Here is a 21,878-nt window from a genome sequence, read left to right as displayed (position 1 = left end):
CCAGAGGTGAAAGCAGAAGCAGGTGGACTGAGCTGGGAGGGTAAGCAGGAACAGCCACTCCATAGCGTGGTGGACTGTCCTCGCCCCAGAAGGAAGAGCGACCCCAACCATCTCTAGAGGTTGAGCTTATATCTGTTTGTAGTTTCTGTGGAGGATGACTATTATGGGGAAACACAGTGGAAAAATGTTGAAGCTAACTTTAACCTTCACCAGGTATATTTGTGGTTTGTTTCCCCTTTGTGGTATGGGCAAATAGTTAGGTGTACCCATACCATAATGGGTATAGTAGCTACTGTAAATGGATGAGTGCCCATGAAACTTGCAGAGATTTTTCTTCGTTCCTGAGCCTCCTTGTGGTCTGCCTGCATCTCCTGTCATCTGACTTCCCTGTCAGGCAGCATGCATCAGACCCCTGACTTAACTCTGACTTAAGTTCATTTGTATAGTTCTCATGCCCCTCTCTTACAGTGTTCCGATCCATCACCGCCAGGCTCATATAACAATGCTGAATATCACTTCTGACCGTTCATCCCCAACACACATGCACGCACACACAGTGACTAAGTGGGAGTGGTTATACTAACAACAGGAAAGTGGGTGTGGTCTTTGAGCAGACAAAATCTATTGGGTGTCCACTGTTTAAGATCAATGGGCATTCTATCACCTGTCCATTCATGTGACCGGCAAGCCTGGCTACCAGCCCTCAGTCTCAGCACTAGAGTTTAGGGAGGAAGACTCCAGGCGCCCCATTTGTGTTAGGTTCTGCCCTGATACAGTCAATGGTAACTGGGAAGGGAAGGTTGGTTGACATAGTAGCAATGTGATTGCAGGGCTTTCCCCTGTATGGGAATGCTGGTGTCATATACGAGGAGCATCCTGGATCAAATAGACACCTGGAAGGAATTTGCCAAACCCTGCAAAGAGATTGTTTATTAAATTTCACTTTTACCTGATGCGTGTTTCCCATTGGTCTTGACACTATGTACAGGAAGCCCCAGATTAGTTGCTCTGTGCTTTAGGAGGACTCCAATAGACCAAGGAAAAGGATAGAGTCTGTTCTTTCATTTGTTGTCAGGCATTTAGGTTATTGAACTCCTCCCCCTGCTAGGAGGTCAACTGTGCAGAGTTTATATCACAGGGAGATTTTGTAACTGAATCAAAGTGTGGCAAGTTTTGTAGCACTTCAAATAATGCAGTCCTTTAATGTATTCAGGGCCTGACATCTGCTGTATTGTTTAAATCCAGTTGCTGCTTATCAGAATCTCAGTGACTGAATGAGCTTATGCTTTGTTGATAAATTTCTCTAATGTATTTACATATATGAAAGTAAAAGCCAGCTTTTATTCTGCGATGCACCTGCCATATAAAGTGTAGTCGGCCTATTAGAAAATTAAAAGGTATGCAATTCTGTCTCAGTGGGACAGGCTTTTAGCAGCCATTACTGTCAACCTGAGCTGCAGGAAAGGGCACACTGGAGGGACACGAGGCTCAGCTTGTCCTAGAGGCTGGAGCTCACGTTCAACGTGCCTCTTTCCCTCCGATGGGCATTGTTACTCATGCCCCAGTCTGGGAAGAATGTACTTAATCTACTTTTCTGATCTTAAGGGAAGAGGTTATTGCAATTAAAATGACGTCGTATTTCAGTAGTATCGGGCCTCCTTTCTGAGGGAGCAACCCCAGGGTCTTAAACTTGGTCCAGTGTGCCAACAGGGACCCTCTGACTTCTCAGCCTTAATATATGTATTAAGTATATATATGCATACACACACATACATATATAAACACAGTATACCCACACATATTTACTTTCCTAACATACAGTAGCCATTTGCCATATATGTCATGTGTTGCGCAGTGTCTATGACAAATGACTGCTGTGGGTGTTCTGTGCTGTTAGAACTAATTATTTTAACACTTTGACAGAGGAACACATGCCTCAGCGAAAATATAATTTAGAAAAGAAAGAAGGGAAGGGGAAGGAACCATATTTAGAACGTTTCACAAGGGCTTTGGTAGAGCTGGCATTTCTGGTCGGTTCGCGGTGCCTGCCTTTGGTCTTTAGGGAACGTCTTTGGAGGTGTTAATGTGGGGAGATGTGGGACCAGGAAGAGAGCTCCTCACGGTTCTAGTCATCTAGTTTGGCCTTGCTTAAAAATAGTAGGATACTGCCCTGGATGGTGTGGCTCAGTGGATTGAGTGCCGGCTGCAAACCAAAGGGTCGCCAGTTTGATTCCCGGTCAGGGCACATGCCTGGGTTGCGGGCCAAGTCCCCAATATGGGGTGCGTGAGAGGCAACCACACATGGATGTTTCTCTCCCTCTCTTTCTCCTTCCCTTCCCCTCTCTCTAAAAATGAATAAGTAAAATTTTTTAAAAAGTAGGATACTAAAATGTTGACTCATTTGCTCCTCCATCAGCTTGCACTTTCTTCTCAGAACACCTGCCTGTGCCCCAGGCCTGGGGCTTGGTGGGGCTCAGGCCAGTTTGTAGACTCTCAAGGCACCTGCAGCCCTGGGTGCAGGCGTAGCACAGAGATGATGCTCAGTAGGTGTCTGTTTTTGAAAAGGCCAGTGAGTACTACAGTTTTCATCTCTACTCCTTGGCCGTCAACATATAATCCTACTTCTCATTCAGTTATTCAACACAGGTGAATCAATGAATGCCTTTAATCCCTCTTCTTGTTCTGGTCCAGGGGAGGGGAGGTGGGTGCATGCACAGATCAACAGCATGTAGGCTCTGTCTTCCAGGGGTTCATCGTTCAGGGGGGCAAAGGTCTGTGGACAGACAGTTAAAGTAAAAGAGGCTCATAACCTGCCCTATGTAATTGTACTGAATTAGGTTCTTAAGCAGCCACCCAAACTGCCAGATCCCAGAAGAAGATAAATCTACTGTAAATAGACACACTGTCATACAACCAGAAGTTGTAATAAAGATATAAGTGTTGCTTCTTTACTTTGCTCAGGTGTCTATTTTCTCTTCTCAACTAGGCTTAAGTCTTTAAACCCAGCACTTGCTGGTTTAATAATGGCAATGAAGCTGGTAACAATGGCGATACTGACAACAATGATAAAAACTAGCTTTTACTGAATACTCACTATGTACCGGGCACGATGCTGAGTGCTAGACGTGTGTTGTCGCATGCTCTCAGTTGATTTTCGCAGTGTATTCTGGGTCACACAATTAGTAAATAGCAGCCCACACACTTACAGGAATGCGAGTTAATAAACTTGAATCATTTCACTGCTTCTCCATCTTCTCAAGTCCCAGCTGCCTTGTGGTCAATCTTTCTATACCTAAGCAAATAAGCAAATACAACTTTAATCTTATATATATCTGGTTTTCAAAGCACTGTGACATTCTGAGCAGCATTTTGCCTACTAATAGATATACACAGCTTTCAACTGAGCCCCTATTCTTGGTGACCTTGACCAGCTAACTCCATCACAGAGGGCAAGCCACAAATGCCCTTGGGGCCTTCGGTGTGTTAGAAGAGGAGAGAGGCCAAGAGGTGGCTGACCTTGTGGTGTCCTAGAGCTTCATACCTGGCTGCATCAACAAGCCCAGGATGACAGAGTGAGATGCCGCTGTCCCAGATTAATGAGCTTTTACTCCCGGCCGGTCTTGTCACTGATTACACCTTAATCCTGCAGCCGGTTGCTGATGCGGGTTCGTGTTGTGCCGTTGTGCTCTCGGGGAGCCGACCTGCTGGGAAGAAGGATGAGCTGACCCAGGGCAATTAACTCCGCCTCAGAAGCTTCTCCACCTGGCAGTGGATTAAGCTTTGAGATTTGGGAGAGCTGGTGGTTTTACTATATTGAAGCAAGATAAGCTTAAGGGCTGAGATAAATAAAATGTCAAAATCTAGATACGGTATTTCTGCGCAGAACTATATTCTTCTTTTTCCCCTCTCCTGCCAGGTAACCTGCACTCTGCTGACAGGCTTAGCCGGCGAGAAAGCCCCGGGCAGTTCTGGAAGGACTGCAAGGCGCTGTCTCAGAGGGACACACCCACCTCTGCTGTCTCTCTGGGACAGAGCTTGCCCAGCGCAGCTGACTTCTTTTCCATTTCAGTAGTGTCTTATTTTCTGATCCACACGAAACACCAACCATCTTCTGAACAGATGTCCACAATCACACACCTGTCAAACAGCAGTACCCACTTTGGGGGGACAAAGGGACGTACAGTTCAAATTGAGAGAGTGGGTCAGCTGTCTGTTGGGTTCTGCACTGGCAGCCAGCCCTGTGTCCTGATCCCAGGAGCCACTCTTTCTCTTCTTTGGTGTTGCACGCGGAGGTGATTGGGGTGTGTCCCAGTGGAATGTCTGTGGCGACAGTGGCCATGGAGGGCCCGGAGGCAGCAGCTGTGGAGTCAGCTGTGGCTTCGGCTCTCAGGAGATCACCAGGGTTCAACCTGAAGTCAGGGACTCTGCCAACCCCGTGGTGACTCTCATTAACTGGAGGTCACTCTTCCCTTCCTCCTCCTTATCCAGGGCAAAAAGCAAAGGGCGACTTGGAACAGATTGTTAGTCTCTGCCCTGAAGGATGTTTTGCTACAAAAGCCAGCTTTCTGTCGACTGTGAAGACAAGGATGTAGAAGGGATACCCACCCTAAAAAAGAAAGAGACTGAGGCTAGAGTGAGGTAATTTCCCTGCAAGAGGACCATCCGTGTTACCCAAGACAGAGGATGTTATTCATCCCTGTGCTCGTATATGTTCAGCGCCACCCCAGTGGCTGCAGGAGAGCCACGTCCCGCCTCGGGGTCCAGAGGTGCTTCGGATCTGGTCCTTTGGATGCTGGATCCTGTCGAGCTTTGTAACTCTCACTCCCGTCCCCATAGCTGTGCCACATACAGCCGCTCGTGGTTCCTGGACTTACACATTTAGCTTATTAAACCTTACTGTTATTTTTTTAAGTTAAAAAAAGAATATATGCCCATTAAAATGAGCCAAACAATGAAAAGACAAAAAAAAAAACCCCAAAACCATGTTATTACTGTTTTACTTGCCACTCACATCCAGCTTCCTTGCGGGGTGTGATGCTAAGAGTTTTGGGTGATTCTGTTCATATCATTATCACCCAACTTGAAAATGCCAACAGATATAAACGTATGACAGGGTGACATTTTTATGTAAGAAAATAGGAGTAACTCTTCCTAGGACTCTGACAAACTGTTGATTTCACTTAATGAGTCGTGGGTGCCTGTCCAGAGGAATGAGTTCAAAAAATGGGTCAGGTTTATAGGCATCAGATAGGATGATGTGGTGTGCTGAATTAAATGACGGCATGCTTAATTAACTCACACAGCGCTTCAAGTGTTCTCGAGGCTTTTTCATCCCCCTAACAACCCTATAAACCAAGCAGGGCTAGTAGCTCAGGTTTACAGATCAGAGAGATGAGGCTGAGAAAAGTGAAGTGATGCGCCCAGCAGTCATACAGCTGGTCACTGGCAGAGCTGACTCCCGAGTGTGTCCTCCTAATGCTTGTGCTCCACCGCCTCTCCGTTGCCTTCTAAATGGATCTTTCACTGATGTCCACAATGTTTACCATCACTTACAGTGCTTCAGTAAACATATTTATAAGCAGGTCCTTGCGTTTTGGTAATTTTCCCTATGATTTACTCTAGAGCGCTAAGGTGATATTGCTGTATCAAAAATAAATGTGTTTATAATGTTCGTAGATACCTGCAATCACTTTCCAAGTAGGTTGGGACAGTTCACTTACCACAATCAATGACAGATTGTACATTTCCCAACAATTTTACTAGCACTGGGGTTGTTAATACTTACAATTGTGCTAGTCTCTTGAGTGAAAATGCATCTCGATTTCAGTGTGTTTTAAGGGGTGTCTCCCTAACTCTTAATGATATTGACTGATAGTTCATTGGTCTGTGGCACTGTTGACCTCTCCCCAATCAAAGGTAATTAATCATTCCTTCCTCAGTAATCCTGTAGGGTATTGTGTAACTTTGTCTTATAATGGTTATCCAGTATTTATTTGGTTCAGTTTAAAAACATCCACTACCCCTATATCGTCTTCCTGGCACTGTACTGGAAATAAAGTTATGAGTAGGAAATTGTTCCTTTCCTGCCCAGGCTGGTATGGCTCAGTGGATTGGGTGTTTGCCTGTGAACCTAAATGGTGCTGGTTCAATTCCTGGCCAGGGCACATGCCTGCATTGTAGGCCAGGTTCCCAACTGGGGGTTTGCAAAGAATCAGTCAATTAATGTTCTGTCCCATATTGATGTTTCTCTCCCACTCTTTCTCCTCCTTTCTTCCCCTCTATCTAAATATAAATAGATAAATAAAATCTCCAAAAAACCTAATGTTTCTGTCCTATATTGATGTTTCTCTTCCTGTCTTTCTCCTCCCCTTCCTCTTTATCTAAATATAAATAAATAAAACCTCTAAAATTTCTCTAAAAATCTATTAAAAATCTCTAAAAAACTTTTATTAGAAATTTAAATAAATAAAATTTCTAAAAAAATTTCCTTCAAAAACTCAAAATCTAATGACAGGCAGACACTCTGTGGATGATTATAGAAGTATGGCAAATGCAGCGTGAAAGTTAGGTACCAATTACTGTTGATGTTCATGTATTATCATACTGTACTGGAAACTCAAAGATTGTGACTTTTTTTTAGTTATTTTTATTTGCTTGGCACTCAAAATAGAACTTGACACATATCAAGTATCATTAACTTTTTTTTGCTTAGAAAAATTACATATTTCTATTGTGTATTAAGAAATGTTTGCCCTGGCTAGTGTGGCTCAATGGATTGAGTGCCGGCCTGTGAACCAAAGGGTTGCCGGTTCTATTCATAGTCAGGGCACATGCCTGGGTTGTGGGCCAGGTCCCCAGTTGGGTACGTGCAAGAGGCAACTGCACATTGATGTTTCTCTCTGTCTCTTTCTCCCTCCCTTCCCCTCTCTCTAAAAATAAATTTAAAAAATATCTTAAGGAAAAAAGAACCCTTGAAGGGAAAAAAAAATAAAAATAAATGTTTTCGGGTTTCTGAAAGTCAGTTCTGTGTCTTAAACTTATTTATATCCTCAGTTTTTGACCCCATGCCTTTCATAATGTTGTTTGGAGTAATGTGCTAAACTGAGGAGGATCTTGGAAAATGCCACCACATTGCACTGAAAGTAAGAACACAGCCAGTGCCAAGTGCGAGAAGTCCATGGAGCACTCTGCATGCATGGGAGCCCCCTGAATTTTGACAAAAATCTTCCTGCACACCCACATGAAGGTTCATGAAGGTTGTTTCTAGAAGGTTCTGACTGTGTTCTGGCTGCACTCTGCCCAGAGATGCTGCAGGGCTCCCTGAGACCCCTGTGACTGGGTTTCTGCTGAGCTCTTCCCTTCTCATTTTAGCAAGTAATGGATGGGATACACACAGAAGCCATCATTGCCCTGATGTTCTAGTAACTTTATCAATAAGAGTCGCGGAAACTAATGCAGAACTACTCAACCTGGTTATAGAGAAGTATTTAGAACATTAAGTCCCATTTTGCAACATTGCTTTTGAATGCCATGCGGTGGAGTCTAATTCCTATGGAGTCCCATGAGGTATAGATCACCACCATCCAATTTCTTAGGAACCAAATGTTTCCATATCCTCATCACCCCTTAGAGAGCTTTTCTGCTCACTCGAGGCTTTGGTGTGTCCTTTGATGTCAGCACTGGAGCTTCTTATCAATAAGTACTCAAACAGTGAGGATTAAATGTTCTTGAAGTATGGGCATCAAGACGGTCAAAAGATACCCCGGACACAATTTAATCCTTATCTTCTAGCAACCTACAGTGTCAGTATCCGATCAACATGACTAGCTCGTCCTCATTTTTAGGTGTCAGTGTGAAAACCACCTTATTTTTTAAAAGCCATTTATCCCCACCTTATTAAAAAGAGGTCCCTTGTTTTGTTCTTCAGGTGCTCTTTATTTTCTTCATTGCAGGTTCCATGGCCCATAATGCTTTTATTTATTGCTCATCTACGCACTGATGCCACCACCAGAATGTGTAAGCTCTCTGAAGGCAGGGATCTGTCCGGCTTCTTTCCATTGTACCTTAAATGCCCAGGAAAGTGTCTGGCACATAGAAGTCAAGGGAGATTTGTTAAGTTAATTGAACGTATAAATAAATACATACCTAGAGTCATTCTCAAGGTATGAATCCAGACATGAATGTGATCTGGTAGTTGTCCTGTAGGAATTCACAGTCTGCAGGGGAGACAGATCCATACATGAGAGGTTATGTTAGTGTGCCCAGTGCCAACATTGGAGGTACCAACATATGCTCCAGGCTGAAGGGAAAGCTTTCTGAATGAAAGGATACCTGGCTGAAACTTGAAGAACAAGTAGGAATCCCATTAGTAAAGGAGGCTAATTGTTTATTTATTAAGTGTGTACGGGATTCAAGGCACCTTTAGGTGACGGTAGCATGGCATATTGAGAAAACTGCAAAGAGACATATGTATGGACAGAGTATTGGGAGATCATTTTGGAAGAAAAGAAATGGCCAATTTTACGTAGAAATGCATAGTTTTCTGTAGTATGTGTTCCCAGAGGAAGTAATATATCAGGGAAAGATTTGGGGCAAGGGAAACACTTGATGAAATGTGAATTTTAGGGAAAAATGATCTTGCTCTCATGTTGAGGACTGACTTGTAAAGAGCAAAACCACTGACCACAAGAACCGTCATCAGTGAGGTAAGAAGATGTGAAAAGGAGCCGACTTTTCAGGGCTCGAAGGAAGGTGGTGTGGGATCTGGGGGCGGTGCTCATTCCAGTCGATCTCATAAAGTGAAAATGAAAAGAACCGATTGGATGTGTGGGAAGGTGAGAGGAAGAGACAGATCTACAGTGATTTTCCTGCCTTTGTCACAAATAGTATAGCTGACAGTGAAGTTATTTAATGCATACATCTGTTCTACTGAACACTTACAACTAGTGAATGAGAAAGGGGTACGGAGATAACTCCTTGATGGAAAAAGCTGTAAAGGGAAATAAAAGGACGAAACATGACTTTGCATCACAGAGGTCACAGACTAAAGGGATGGCTCCTTTTCTTTAAGTGAGGACAATCCTGATCATGTTTTATGGAGGGCGGAATCAGTGGGAAGAGAGAGAAAATGTGGGAAAATCAGAAGGCAGAAACATTGGTAGAAAACTGAGTGGCAGACAGGATATGAATTTGGAGCTCCTATGTGTGATTATCCAGCCATTGTAGAACTGGGTCGGGTTGTGGGGGAGAGAAGGGGGGCCTCTCTCTCACCAAGCAGGGAAGCCAGAGTGGGGCACATGTAGGGTAGCCTTTCTGAGCGACCAGAGCCGAGGGAGCTCCTGCCGTGCGGGTGTAAGGTCACTGGCAAATGGACTTCAGAAGAGGCTCGGCAAACTGGAAGAGCTGCTGAGGGCATATGGAGGGGGATGGACTCCTCAGGGACGTGTAGGTGCTGTGCTGGCCATGCTTAGCTCCCAGCCGAGGGTTGTGCTTTGCTCCAGGGACCCTTGAGTAATACTCAGGAAGGCAGTTGGTTATGTAGTTTGAGGGAGGCATTGAGAAAGCACGAGAGGGCAAAGGGACTGAGTGGTCTGGAGTGCTGGATGAGGGGGTCGGGGCTCAAAGGAGAACAAAGTGAAGCCGTGGGTGGGAGGAGGGTGAACAGTGAAATAGCATGTTTCACCCTCAACTCGATGTTTAAAAGCCTAGAGAACATTTAAGAAATAATATCCAGAGGAGCGTGAGTTTTTATATTACACTTAGAACGTACGTGGCCCTCAGGGGACTCTGTGAAAGGGAACTGGTCCGGGCCGGTGGAGTTCATCAGAAAAGCCTTTGATTAAAGCTGCTGTTAAGAAATCCACAGAGCTCTGTAAAAGGAGCTGCCGTTTTTCTGCATGTGTGTGGGACAGCCGAATCTGCAGTGAGGTCCCGCATGTTTGAGAGAGACAAGTGACAACTCACCTGCACATCTTCGGGGAACAGTAAGCAGCCTTCTCCCTCCCGATGATGGTGGACTTTCTCCAGGCAGCCCCTAACCCCGAGACCAAAGACCTGTGTATTAACCATGTGTGGTGGTCACCGAGGGACCTTTGTTAAAACAGAGGGGCCAGTCCGCATACCACATTAAAGTGACATCAGTGTCCTTTCTGGTCACTGTTTTTTTGTTTGTTTTAGTATTTATTTATTTATTTTTAGAAAGGAAGAACAGAGGTAGAAAGAGAGGGAGAGAAACATCAATACATGGTTGCCTCTAGCATGCCCCTAGCATGCCTTCTACTGGGGACCTGGCCCTCAACCCAGGCAAGTGCCCTGACTGGGAATCGAACCAGTGACCCTTTGGTTAGTAGGCCTGTACTCAATCCACTGAGCCACCCCAGCCAGGACTAGTCATTGTTTTTTAAACTTTTTTTTCTTCCTACAATTTGCTCTGGAGCCTGTGCCCAAAATTTAAAAGTCCATTTTTTTTTAGTTTAATTTTTGGATTTTAATTGACCTTGCCTTTGGCTTCTCCTATTCCCCTTCTATTGGGTATTTCTCTTCCTCAGCATTGATCACACCACTTACTAGAATTCTCAATAAAAGAAGATCATCATACGTTCCAAGCGATGATGAACCACTTGTAGGTTCTGCCAAACTGCATGAGCTCTTGGAAGGCTGTTCCATAAACAGGCCAGCATCCAGACTTGGGTGTTGGAGTGCCGGGCACGAATCTAGGCTCTGTCCACTTACTCTGAGATGGTGGGAAGGTTTCCTTATCTCCCTGCCTCGTTCCCTCATCAGAAAAACAGGATATAATGGCATTAATCTCATAGGGTTATGGTGACGCTTAGGTTTAATATGCATCGCCTACTGCATGATACAAAACAAACAAAAACCTTGGATCATGTATTCTCTAGTTCTTGTTTGAAAACCCTTTCCCTTTTATTCAATTTGCCTAATAAATAGTGATAGCCACAGATTTTGATGATTTACTAACATATGAGGCACTCCTGTGAGTGCTTTATGAACTACATCAATCCTCACAATAACCCTGTGAGTTTGGTGCCATCACTATACTCGTTTTGTAGATGAGCGAACTTTCGCACAAGGCCACAAGAGCACTACGCAGTCGAGAAGAGACCCGAGTCCAGGCAGTCCAGCTCCAGAGCCCCAGCTTTGAAACCCACTCGGACCATCTCTTGTATGATCCCTTTCCTGACCACGCTGTTGCACACATGTGCTGCCCATGTGCTGTTGCTTTTGCCATATTTTCTTTTTTGAATGTATTACTTTGAATTATAAGCACTTTATGCATACAGTCATACCTCGGAACTCGTTGGCTTCAGACCTCATCAAAGCCAGTACTCGTCACAGTTTGGTAAGAAAAAGAATGTTTCAGCACTCTGTGCTTGCTCAGGACTCATTGAGCTTGCTCCAACTTGTATGAGTGGCAGCGCCGCCCTGCAAGAGAAAATGCTTCATCACACCGTCGCTTGCTCACCACTCTGCAGTGTTGGCACTAGTCACAAGTTCCGGAACAACTGAATGATGAGTACCGAGGCACCACTGTATTTATTTTCCTTACTAGGACTAGTTTAAAGGTTGCTTGTTATTTTATTCACCTTTCTATACCCAGAAGCTAGTACAATTCTCGGCTTATAGTAGGTATTTGGTAAAAAGGAACACCAGGACAAATATATTGGAAAAAGAAGATTAAAAAAAATTATCTGTGTCATCTGTGGACTTAATTAATTGGTGTGAAGCTTGTTCCATGTATCACAGGTAATCAAAGGTTAACAGAAAGTAGTTTACTCAAATGTCAGGTTCTTGCTGTCATTTACTGTCACTGCACATCAAAGAGGTGATGGATATTAATTTGATGTCAGCATGTAAGTCACCATGTCGTGCTGTGTGCCTACAATGCTGCTTCCATGAGTGATGGTGAAGCGGAGATGAGTTTATTTCTCTCTGTGCCTTGTAGTTTTTTTTTCCTTCTGTTTGCATTAGAGTGTTGTTTAAAAACACACGTAATGTCGGGTCCCTGTGAATTGACCCTGAGCATGGCGCCCTGTGCTGTCCCTAGAGAGTTAACTTTGGCCGTGGGGAAATGGGACACCTTTACTGACCAGGCAGAGCGGTGGGCAGTGGCCAGGGGACTGTGCATGTCAACAAAGCTGGCTATCAGGGCAGGGGGCATGGCTCTTTGTATCACAGGACAAGAAGAATGCAAATAGCATTAGTAGAGAGTTTTTGAAAATGCTTTTTCTTATTTCAAGCGAAGTTTCCGAAATACTGTCCAGCCATAAATCAAGCGAGGGCACTTCCAGCTCTGTTCCCCTCTTTGGGAAGGGGAGTGGTGTGCTGAAGAGTTATTCCTCAGCACGGCTTTATTTCTTCCCCCTACTGGGATGTATTAGCAAGGTCCTCACCTTTGGTTTATTGGCTTCAAACAATCTGTGATTGCAGAGGATTATGACTTCTTAGCTTGTGGAAGCCGGGGATGCAATCAGTTCCTGAAAGGCGCAGGACTTACTTTTTTTTTTCTTTTAAAAAATGTATATTTATTTTTGCCAGCATTTCTGGGGATTTAGACTTAAAAGAGCTTTTGAAAAGAATTTATCTTTGAATGTCCTGCTTCATCACACCTTTCAAATAAGAACATTGTGTCAGGCCAATGTGCACTTAGCTTTAACTCTATGAGTCTGAAAGAAATAAGATGACTTCACAAAAAAATCTGTCTTTCCCATCCCCAACTCTAAACCTAATTAATTGGGAAGCTTATACTCATTGAAATATGCCAAACACATACCCTTTGAAATAATTGGGGATTTTGATTAGCCATGCCTACAGGGTGATAAGTTCTGTTCGTTGGTGGGACCAGGGGATTTTTGGTCTGAAAATCCTCAGAACATGGTTACTGTATATCGTGATACCAGTTTTCTTACTTATGTTGCCATATCATTCCCAACTTTCTGTATCACCCTTCTCAATCTGTTGTCAGTCTCCCTGTTGGAAATCTACCACTTCTACTCTCCAAGGAGTATCAGCATTTAAACTCTCCTCCTCCTCCTACATTGCCTGGGAAATTTCCTCTTCTGGGGTTGCAGAAAGCAATCCTAACAGCCTGTCTCTTAAAAACTTAACAAGCCAATGTTGTAGCACAGAGACTATCCTTTTACCAGGGCGCAGTGGGTCCTGGCTGTAGTAGCCTTGGAAATCGGATGTTTCTGTCACCAAGTGCTTCTACTGACTGCTGTGTTCCTGGTAAGTATGGCCTCGGAGTTCCCCTTCTCAGCAGCTCTGCAGAAGTCAGGGGCTCATGCTCTGATGCTGAGATGACCTATGAATCTGTGGACTCTGACTGTGCCCACCACTTTTTAAGTTTGGGTCAGTTTTAGAGTATCTGTAAAAATGTAAGACTCTTGTTCAAAAGGACCCTGCTTACTTACTCACTGGGCAATCAAAGCACAGGATACAATTGCTCCTTCAATCACCAGGGAGCATGTAGGGTCTGGGTGGTGGGCAGTGAAGTCAGCCACTGACCGTATTCCAGGCAGCAGGGAGCAGCTGAGAATGGCTGCTTTTATGAGCGCCCTGATTAGCTGAGTGTCACTGGCCAGCGTGGCAGCCTGAGGTACATCAAATCACCACCTTTGCTCTTAGGTGTGAATTCATTCGTGATCCTCATCTTTCCCAGATATAACTCTGCAGGATATATTCAGACTGAAAATTAGAGCCATTCCTCTCATTCCAAAAACCCATTGTTGCAGGGCAAAGGTCAAGGTGCAGGTATCAATCTAATTTATAATGGCAAACATTAAACTGAATAGTATATAGTGTGTTAAGCCCCTGAGATAGGTCTCGTAGAAAGGCAGAGAGCAGATCAAGGTTGTGGATTTTGGTTCCTCTTCCCTCCATTTCCTAGGGCTGCTTTCTTCATTGATTTAACACTTTCCACTACTCAGTGGTCCCTATACCCACGCACTGGAAATTAAACTGACTTTCCTTTTCTTGTGGATTCTTTATGGAGAAAATATTGTTGAGTTGGTTGCTCAATCTATTCAAAATTTAGTTAATGCTACCCTCTCTGGTCTCATCTTCATCATCTCATAAATTGGACCAATAATACTTCAACATTTCAGATTGAAGGGAATGTACACACACTAATTTAAGGTTACATTGAGTGTTCATTGTTTTTAACCAATGGCAGAAATTGATTAAAAATGAGGTAGTCCCAAAGAACTACTAGTGATTTTGGTGGTGTTGGATACTGCTCTGCCGTATCTTAGAAGTCCGTTGTTTTGATTTTCCACAGGACCATTTAGAGCTGAGGTTTGCAGTATGTTCAAGAACAATATTTTCAGTTGATACTTTCCTTTAAGGGAATGGAGTTATAATTTTCCTCTGGGGCTTACGTGAAACTTGTCATCATCAAAGTCATAGTTGACCTGTGGAAGAAATCTGAGTTCAGCGAACCCTGAACAACAGCCTTGTTTCCAGCTGCCCGGCATCCCTGCAAACCTAGTTCCCCCAAGCACAGCCCCTGTAGGTTTCAGCCTGTAGGCTCAGGAGAACTGTGATTGAAGCTCCAGATGCACAGTAGGGTGTCATGTAAGTTGAAATAATAGAAACTAGAGAATGACCTTGTCTAAGTTACCTTCCACATTTGAACTTCGATTTCCATTTCATGTACTGGGAATAATAAAAATTCTACTAAGCCAGTTACTATAAAGAGTAAATAAAAATTTTAAACAACTTATCTGGCACATTTTATTCTAGTTTTTAAAATTTTTCTTTTTTTAAAGTTTTTTAATTGTTGTTCAAGTACAGTTGTTGTTTGGCACATTTTAAATGATAAGAGATACAAACACACTGAAACTCAGATTGTAAAGGAAAGAAAGGAAAAGAGCTGGCTATGGTTTACTGAAAAGCCTGTGTGAACCTCAGTTTCCTCATTTGTAGATGATATTCAGGAAATTCTTTCTTTACTTAAGGCCGCTGCGGATATCTGATGACCAGGTGTTCTGATGGCCCACCTGCCCTGCACGTTAGAAAGTGCTCTGTGGATGTTAGAGATCTTTAGTTGGGAGTTGAAACCTGACCTTTGTGCTTTCCTCCACCACGGCAGGGGACATGCTTGACGCAACCCTCCGAATATCATTGTAACTCCCTGGATATAGGACTCCTGGAGAGTGTTTAGCAACTTTATTTTTTTTGTGCTTTGTAGCACTGGAGCAGAGAAGAATGTCTGTCACATAGTGAGTACTCAATAAGTATCTCTTTAATGAAATAGTGAATTAATAAAGCACCGATTTTATTTAAGTTTCCATTCTATTGATCATATGCCTGGCAATATGCTAAGCATATTTCATACTCAGTGGTTCTTAATCCTGGGCCCATTAGAATCTCCCAGGGAGCTTTAAGTAGTGTTATGTATGTGGCCCACCAAAGACAGATTGAATCGGAGTCTCTGGGACTGAGCCCAGGACATAGTAGTTTAAAAGCTACCCAAGCAATTTGAATGTGTGAGAGACATAGAATCAATGAACTCCTGATCCACTGTTTTCCTGGGGTTTGCTCGACTAGGCGTCTTGCTGATGTTGCCACTTACTTACTTCTGGGTGTCTGGCTTTCCGTGAGCATGTTCTCCCATCTTGCCATTTGTCATGGCTAAAGTATTCCACATTAACAAAGATGCAAATTTATCATCCACATTAATGGGGTAATCTCTTCTGCATCTCGGTCCTGAAACACAGTCGTGACGTCCATGTAAATCATAAACTTAGATCCGTTTGTGTTGTGAAGGAAAACTTGTAAATCAGGATGGGGAAAATTAATGATGACAAAGATCCCTGATATGCTGTAAATTGCTGAGGCCTGGGTCTCAGACTGGTTTCAGAATCACAACTACAAGTAATTACTCCGTAACTTGATGAAATGAGGAGGCGGTGCCTGCGAGGTGGTGGGAAATGGAGGCGGATTCCTATTGAAGTGTTCAGTTTGCATCTCTCTTGGCACATAATAGCTCAAAATTGCCACTGGGGTTGGTGTTTTGCCTTAGAGGTTCTGCTGATGCTAAGGAGGGCAGAGCGGACAGGCTCACGTTGCGTGTCTGTTGAGGATGTCCTTAGAGCAAAGCCTGTCTGGATTCCTTGGAATTATGCCACTTTTTCTTTTTCAGATGGTTAACATTTTCACTCACGTCCCACTAATGTGCGATTTTGTGCAAGGAACACAGTCACATTGTCAACAGGCATGCACACATGTGGTGGGGACTAGGGGGAAACATCACTATCACTCGAAGACAACATGCACCTTTGCCTTGTTACCCAGAGACACAGTTAAATAATGACTCAGGATCCCCGTAATAACACAGGTGACAGGAGTGCTGTGAGATGCTTCAAGGAAGGGTGATTAGGTGCCAAAATGAATGCTATCTGGGGAGCTATCAGCAGCCAAATGTGAAGTTATTTTTCCTCAAGGCAGTGATTTCTACTGTTTTTGAAAACCTTAGGGTATCTCCAAGTGTATCAAAAAATGTCATACAATTCTCAAAAATAATAATATCCTTGTGGAATATATTACTACCGTAGTGTGCTTTTAGCACTGAGCGTGGAGGTGGGTGAAAATTCACAGCAGGTCACTGCTCCAGAAATTAGGGATCAAATGGACAGCCAATTTGCTTGACACAGCATTTCCCCACAAGAACACCCCTAGAGCATAACCATCCATGTCCCCAGGTCTTGCTTTATGAGCTGCCTGGAACCATGCATGTCTGTGACTATTCCTACTGCTCTGGAAGAATCTGCATGTTTTTTCCCCATCAGACATTTTTCCTCTCATTTGCACAAGCTACCCAGATCTGTGGTGCATTTATCTCCTACCTTTTGTTTCCCTTTTTGCTCTTACCTTTGATTCCAGAAGTGTTTTAAAAATAATGGATGGTAGTTAATAAACAGCATGGCAGGCAGGACAAAATGAACTGTGGTGTGCTCATTTTGATAGACTATGCTGTCTGCAGATAATTTACCAGGGCCGAGTGCTGGCATGAACGGCCCCACGAGAAGGACTTATCCCTGATGTTAAACCAAAATCATTTTTGAAAGTTTCCATTATTCATAAGGCATGAGCCAAGAAAACTGCAGGAGGCTGTCCTGTGATGATGCCTCTGAGCGGGTGGGTCTCCGGTTCAGGAGTCAGAAACAGGCAAACATCTGTATTTGTACACTCGGGGAGATTGCCAGCTTTCAGAGAGTGAACCTTCCCCGGGAGTCCAGCACCGTGAGACAGAGTTTTCTGCCCTTATTACCATGATTTTTTCCTGCTCCCTTCCAGGCTCTCCCCGATGAGTTCTGAGACTCTGCTCTTGCAGCTGCTGCTAGCTCCATTGCATTGAATATATTTCATCACTTTTCTGTCTTGCCTCTACTGTAAACACTTTGATGATAGGACAATGTTTCTTTGTGTGTCCACCACCTACTGGACTGCCTGGCCCATTAAACAGGCTCATTAAAATTAATGAAAGGAATGACTGAGTGGCCATGTGGATAAAGGTCGAAAAGGATGTTTCTGGGATTCTCTAGGTAGAATCTAAGTGAATCCTCCTCCAAAATATTATTGAAGCCTCAGGATGTGCCAGGAGAGGAAGAGCAGGGCAAGGGTTTTCAAACCTCAAAATTAGGCAAGAAATCAGTGTTCATTTTCTCAGAATTCTACTCCATGACATGTGGCTTTTCCAGAATCGCATGTGCATAATTGGTGGGGATTGTAAGGCCACAGTATCTGCATAATATACCTCATAGACGGCCACCACAGTTTGGCTGTAGGAGATTCTGATTGCAAAGCTCCATCGAACCCTGCTATGGTCAGTCTCTCTTTGAAAGGCAGGTTCATCACAGCCTGTCAATGGGCGCTACAGCTTTCGAGCAGATGTCAGTTGAGCAGAGGTCATTGGAAGCAGAGGACATAGGCTTCCTGGACTTTTGACAGAAATTTCACTGAGGAGCCTTACCTGACTATCAATGTGATTTATAAAAGAAACCCCATAAAAGTCAAGAACTGTATGATTTCACTCATATGTGGGATATAAAACTGAAAGCAGCAAATGAAAACCAAGACAAGCAAAAAAACCAAACAAAACCTCATAGACACAGACAGCAGTGTGGTGGTTACCAGAGGGAAAGGGGAATCAAATATACAGGGTCCAGCATAAATAACACCCATTTTTTATTACAAAATCATAAGCATGTAATTCTGTAACATAACAACATCACACTCAAGCACACCATATGACATTGTAGGTAAAATGTTCAAGTTAAATCTATGAATTATTACACCCATGTTATTCCCCTACCAACAACATGCAAGCAGGCGTTACTTCTGCCGAACGCCGTGTATATGGTTGACAGAAGGAGATTCAACTTTGGGTGGTGAACACACAGTGCATTATACAGATGATGCGTCATAGAATTTTATACTTGAAACCTATATCATTTTGTTAACCAATGTCACCCCAATAAATTTAATTTAAAAAACCCACAAAAAAGAGTGCCAACTCCTAAGAACCACTGTGTGTCCCCAGGTTCTATTAAGAAAAAACAGAACATAAAACAAGGTGTACCTGATTCAAGTACCTGCAATATAGGTAGAGCTCTCCTCCTGTATGGGCACCATGCCTGTGAGTTGGCTGTTTTCTTTAATACAAAGACAGTAATGTATAATGAGATGCACTAATGCACACACACGGGTAAACCTACACATGCCAGCTTCTGCATGTATTCCCAGTGGCCAAATGAGGCAAGGCTAGCAGAGGGTTCCTCGAATAATTTGTATTCCGAGCTACAGCGATTCTGCCACTTTGCAGGGTAAGCTGATGACTGTTTACTCAAAACTTAATGACTCTGTGCGGAGTGACCTTTCCTAGTGATTTTCTAACCAGTCAGTCTTAACCGTTTAATTAATTAATTTTCTTAAGCAAAACGGGGCTTTCCCATTTCTTCTCTCTGAGCAAGCAGTCATTTACACCATACTCCAAATTATTAGTTCGGGAATGTTAGTGAGTGTACATCGTTGATTGTTGTTTTTCTGGTTGGCATCACAGCCACTGAGTGTTCTCATTTACCCTGTGTGTGTGTGCACATGCGGAGGCATATACTCTTGCAAGTTTGTGAGGCCCTGTGTTTGTTATGGAAACCTTGCTGACTGTTCTAAAATTCAGCTAAGAACAGCAGCTTAAGTGACAAAGTTTGATTTTCCATATACCCAGGATGCGGAAACAATGGAAGGAAAATGAACCGGAAAGCCTGCAGTACAGCCTTTCTTGGGCGATCTGCTTTTTCAGAAGCTGATTAGGGCAATGATATGTCTCGGAGGGGCGTCATTATTAGAGACAGGGAAAGAAGGAGGAAGAGGCGGGGCCGTTTCTTTTATAAGAAGGCCCTTTTCCTCAGGAGGAGAAGTCAGCACAAGCCCCGTCTCTGTGGATCTCAGTTGTCACGAATGGGCCAATTCACATCTTTTTCTATTCTATTTAATAGCCTGGGCTTTTCTTCTACTTTTTTTTTATTGTTTGAATTTTTCCATTAGCAATTACAGGGAGATGTGCATATAATGGATAATGGAAAGCAGATGGAAAAAGGAGGAACAATTGAGACGATTTTAGAAATCTTTTGTTCTGGAACACTGTATATTCTTTTCTGGTCTTCCACATAATCCCCTCTCCAGTCCCCCTTCTAAGAGTAAGCCACCCTTGAACACGAAGCAGCTCTTCACCACGGAAGCCGATTCGTGGAGACAGGGTGACACAGGAGACGCCATTGGGCTCTCACCTGTGGGAGTTGGTGCCTTTCCTAGGGATGTTTAATGTGTCTCATCAGCAGTATATGCTTCATGTATACATCCTTTAATAGTGTTCTTTGATTGCATGTAACTGCAAGTAAAAAACAGTTGTTCTCTTTTCCTATAAAATGACATACACACACAAACACATACTCACTGCAGAAAAACGTTTGACAAATAGAGGAAGTTCCTTTACTAAGAAAAAAGGCAAAAGTGAGAAAAAGTAGCCCCCGTGAGGGATGGGCAGGAGAACACTGTGCACTTGCCTCCTGCGTGTGGGGCAGCCTGTCTTCCCCTGACTCCTCTCCGCCTCCCCCCGGGAGAGAGGTTTATGCTGCCCGTGGACACTTTACCGAGGAATGGTTATGGTTTAAGACTCTTGATCTAATATCTTAATGCTACTAAAATTATTTAATAATTCTCTTTCTTCAAACTGAACTGTTAGATTTGTGCCTATGTATGCTTCTGGGTGAGCTTTTACAGTCTACTTGCATATCCAGTCTTCTTGCCCAGTGTTTTATCATATTAATTTTAACTGTATGAGGTTCTAATTTTTTTATAATAACCAATTTTTTAAAGATTTTATTTATTTGTCTTTAGAAAGGGAATGGAGAGAGAAAGAGAGAGAGAGAGAAACATCAATGTGTGGTTGCTGGGGGTCATGGCCTGCAACCCAGGCATGTACCCTGACTGGGAATCGAACCTGCGACACTTTGGTTCACAACCCACACTCAACCCACTGAGCTACGCCAGCCAGGGCAGAGGTTCTAATTTTTGACCATTTTTGAACTCCAGAATGGTTCAATCTGATAGTAATAGTGAGTGTTCAGTAAAAGGTGACTATCATTTGCTAAGCATGTCACACAGATCATCTCATTTAATTGTCACAAAATCCCTCTCTGGTAATTACTTTTGTAAATCCCCACTTTTCAGATGAGATACTCCAGGCTCAGAAAGATAAAGTGACTTCATTTAGTATTAAATGGCCAGGAAGGAGGAAACTAGTATTAAAAGTCAGTTCTCTTTCACTCTGTAGAGTTTTCTGTTTAATGGACACAAATCATTTTTAAATACCTATTCTTAATGACTACCTAATATTTTCAATAGCATATTGAATGGATCTACTTTAGTATTTTTATCTTAGAAACATTAACTTCCCTGATTAAAATTTACATTGATTTTACTTTTGTATTACTATGAAGAATGCTGTGATGAATATCACTCTTAGTTTGCGTATGACTGTTGTAGCTGGGTTTAAATGCATTTGCTGATTGTTGTGCTCTCCATAAATGTATAACATGAGCCTTGAGATTTGCCAGCAAGGAGGTTACTGTTTTGTTTTCTTTTAAGTAGTCACTTTTCACTTTCAGTGTTTTATTTTGGAATCTGTTTCATGGCAGAGACATGGTAGTGTGTTTTTACAAAACATTCCGTTTATGCCCAAATTTCCAGGTACCCAGCTATTAAGAGAGCCTGATACACCTGTAACTGCAGCTCCTTTTCATCAAGAAAATCTTAACCAAAGCATTGGCTTCACATCCCCATGGAACCCACTGACCCTTGAGCTCCAGTGTGACCCCCTCAGATATAGGACCAATGGTTTTCTATTGTGTTGTTTTGATGGGAAGGAACAATTTTGTCAAACAGAAATAGACTTGAAGCAATTATGTTTGAAATGCTGCCTAAACATTTCAGGTTTTCTAGACGTAAAAGGGAAAACTAATGGTCTAGCCTGAACCATTTTTATTTCTCTCAAGCAACTGTCAACTAGAGGCAACTGTGGGTCACCGGATCAGTCTTCAGGGCTGGAGAAACTCGGGCTCGTGTCTTGGGCTCTCAGTAGGTTACATATCAGTGAGGAGCTTGAGACCATTAAGAGAAGGTGCTTTTTAGCATCTGTATTTCAAACCAGTTTCAGGCTAAGCCAGGACCTGGTGTAATTTGGTTGTTAGGTTTCTGCTGTCAGGACAGCCATTTCAGTGTGATGGGGGTCCCATCAGGAGCCCAAAGCAGAGTGTGAATGGTCCGCCTTGGGGGAAACTGATCATGCGGAGGGGGCA

General features: G+C 43.2%; 1 protein-coding gene across 4 annotated transcripts in view; it reads left to right on the top strand.

Annotated features, from left to right (window-relative positions):
- SORCS1 (sortilin related VPS10 domain containing receptor 1) overlaps positions 1 to 21,878 on the top strand; it is a 484,554-nt gene that overhangs the window by 178,734 nt on the left and 283,942 nt on the right. The gene's annotated exons all lie outside the window — the stretch shown is intronic.

The sequence above is a fragment of the Phyllostomus hastatus genome, unplaced genomic scaffold (assembly GCF_019186645.2).
Source record: "Phyllostomus hastatus isolate PE091 unplaced genomic scaffold, TTU_PhHast_1.1 phas_scaffold_1066, whole genome shotgun sequence".
NCBI lineage: Eukaryota > Metazoa > Chordata > Mammalia > Chiroptera > Phyllostomidae > Phyllostomus > Phyllostomus hastatus.
This window is presented reverse-complemented; position numbering and strand designations above follow the sequence as displayed.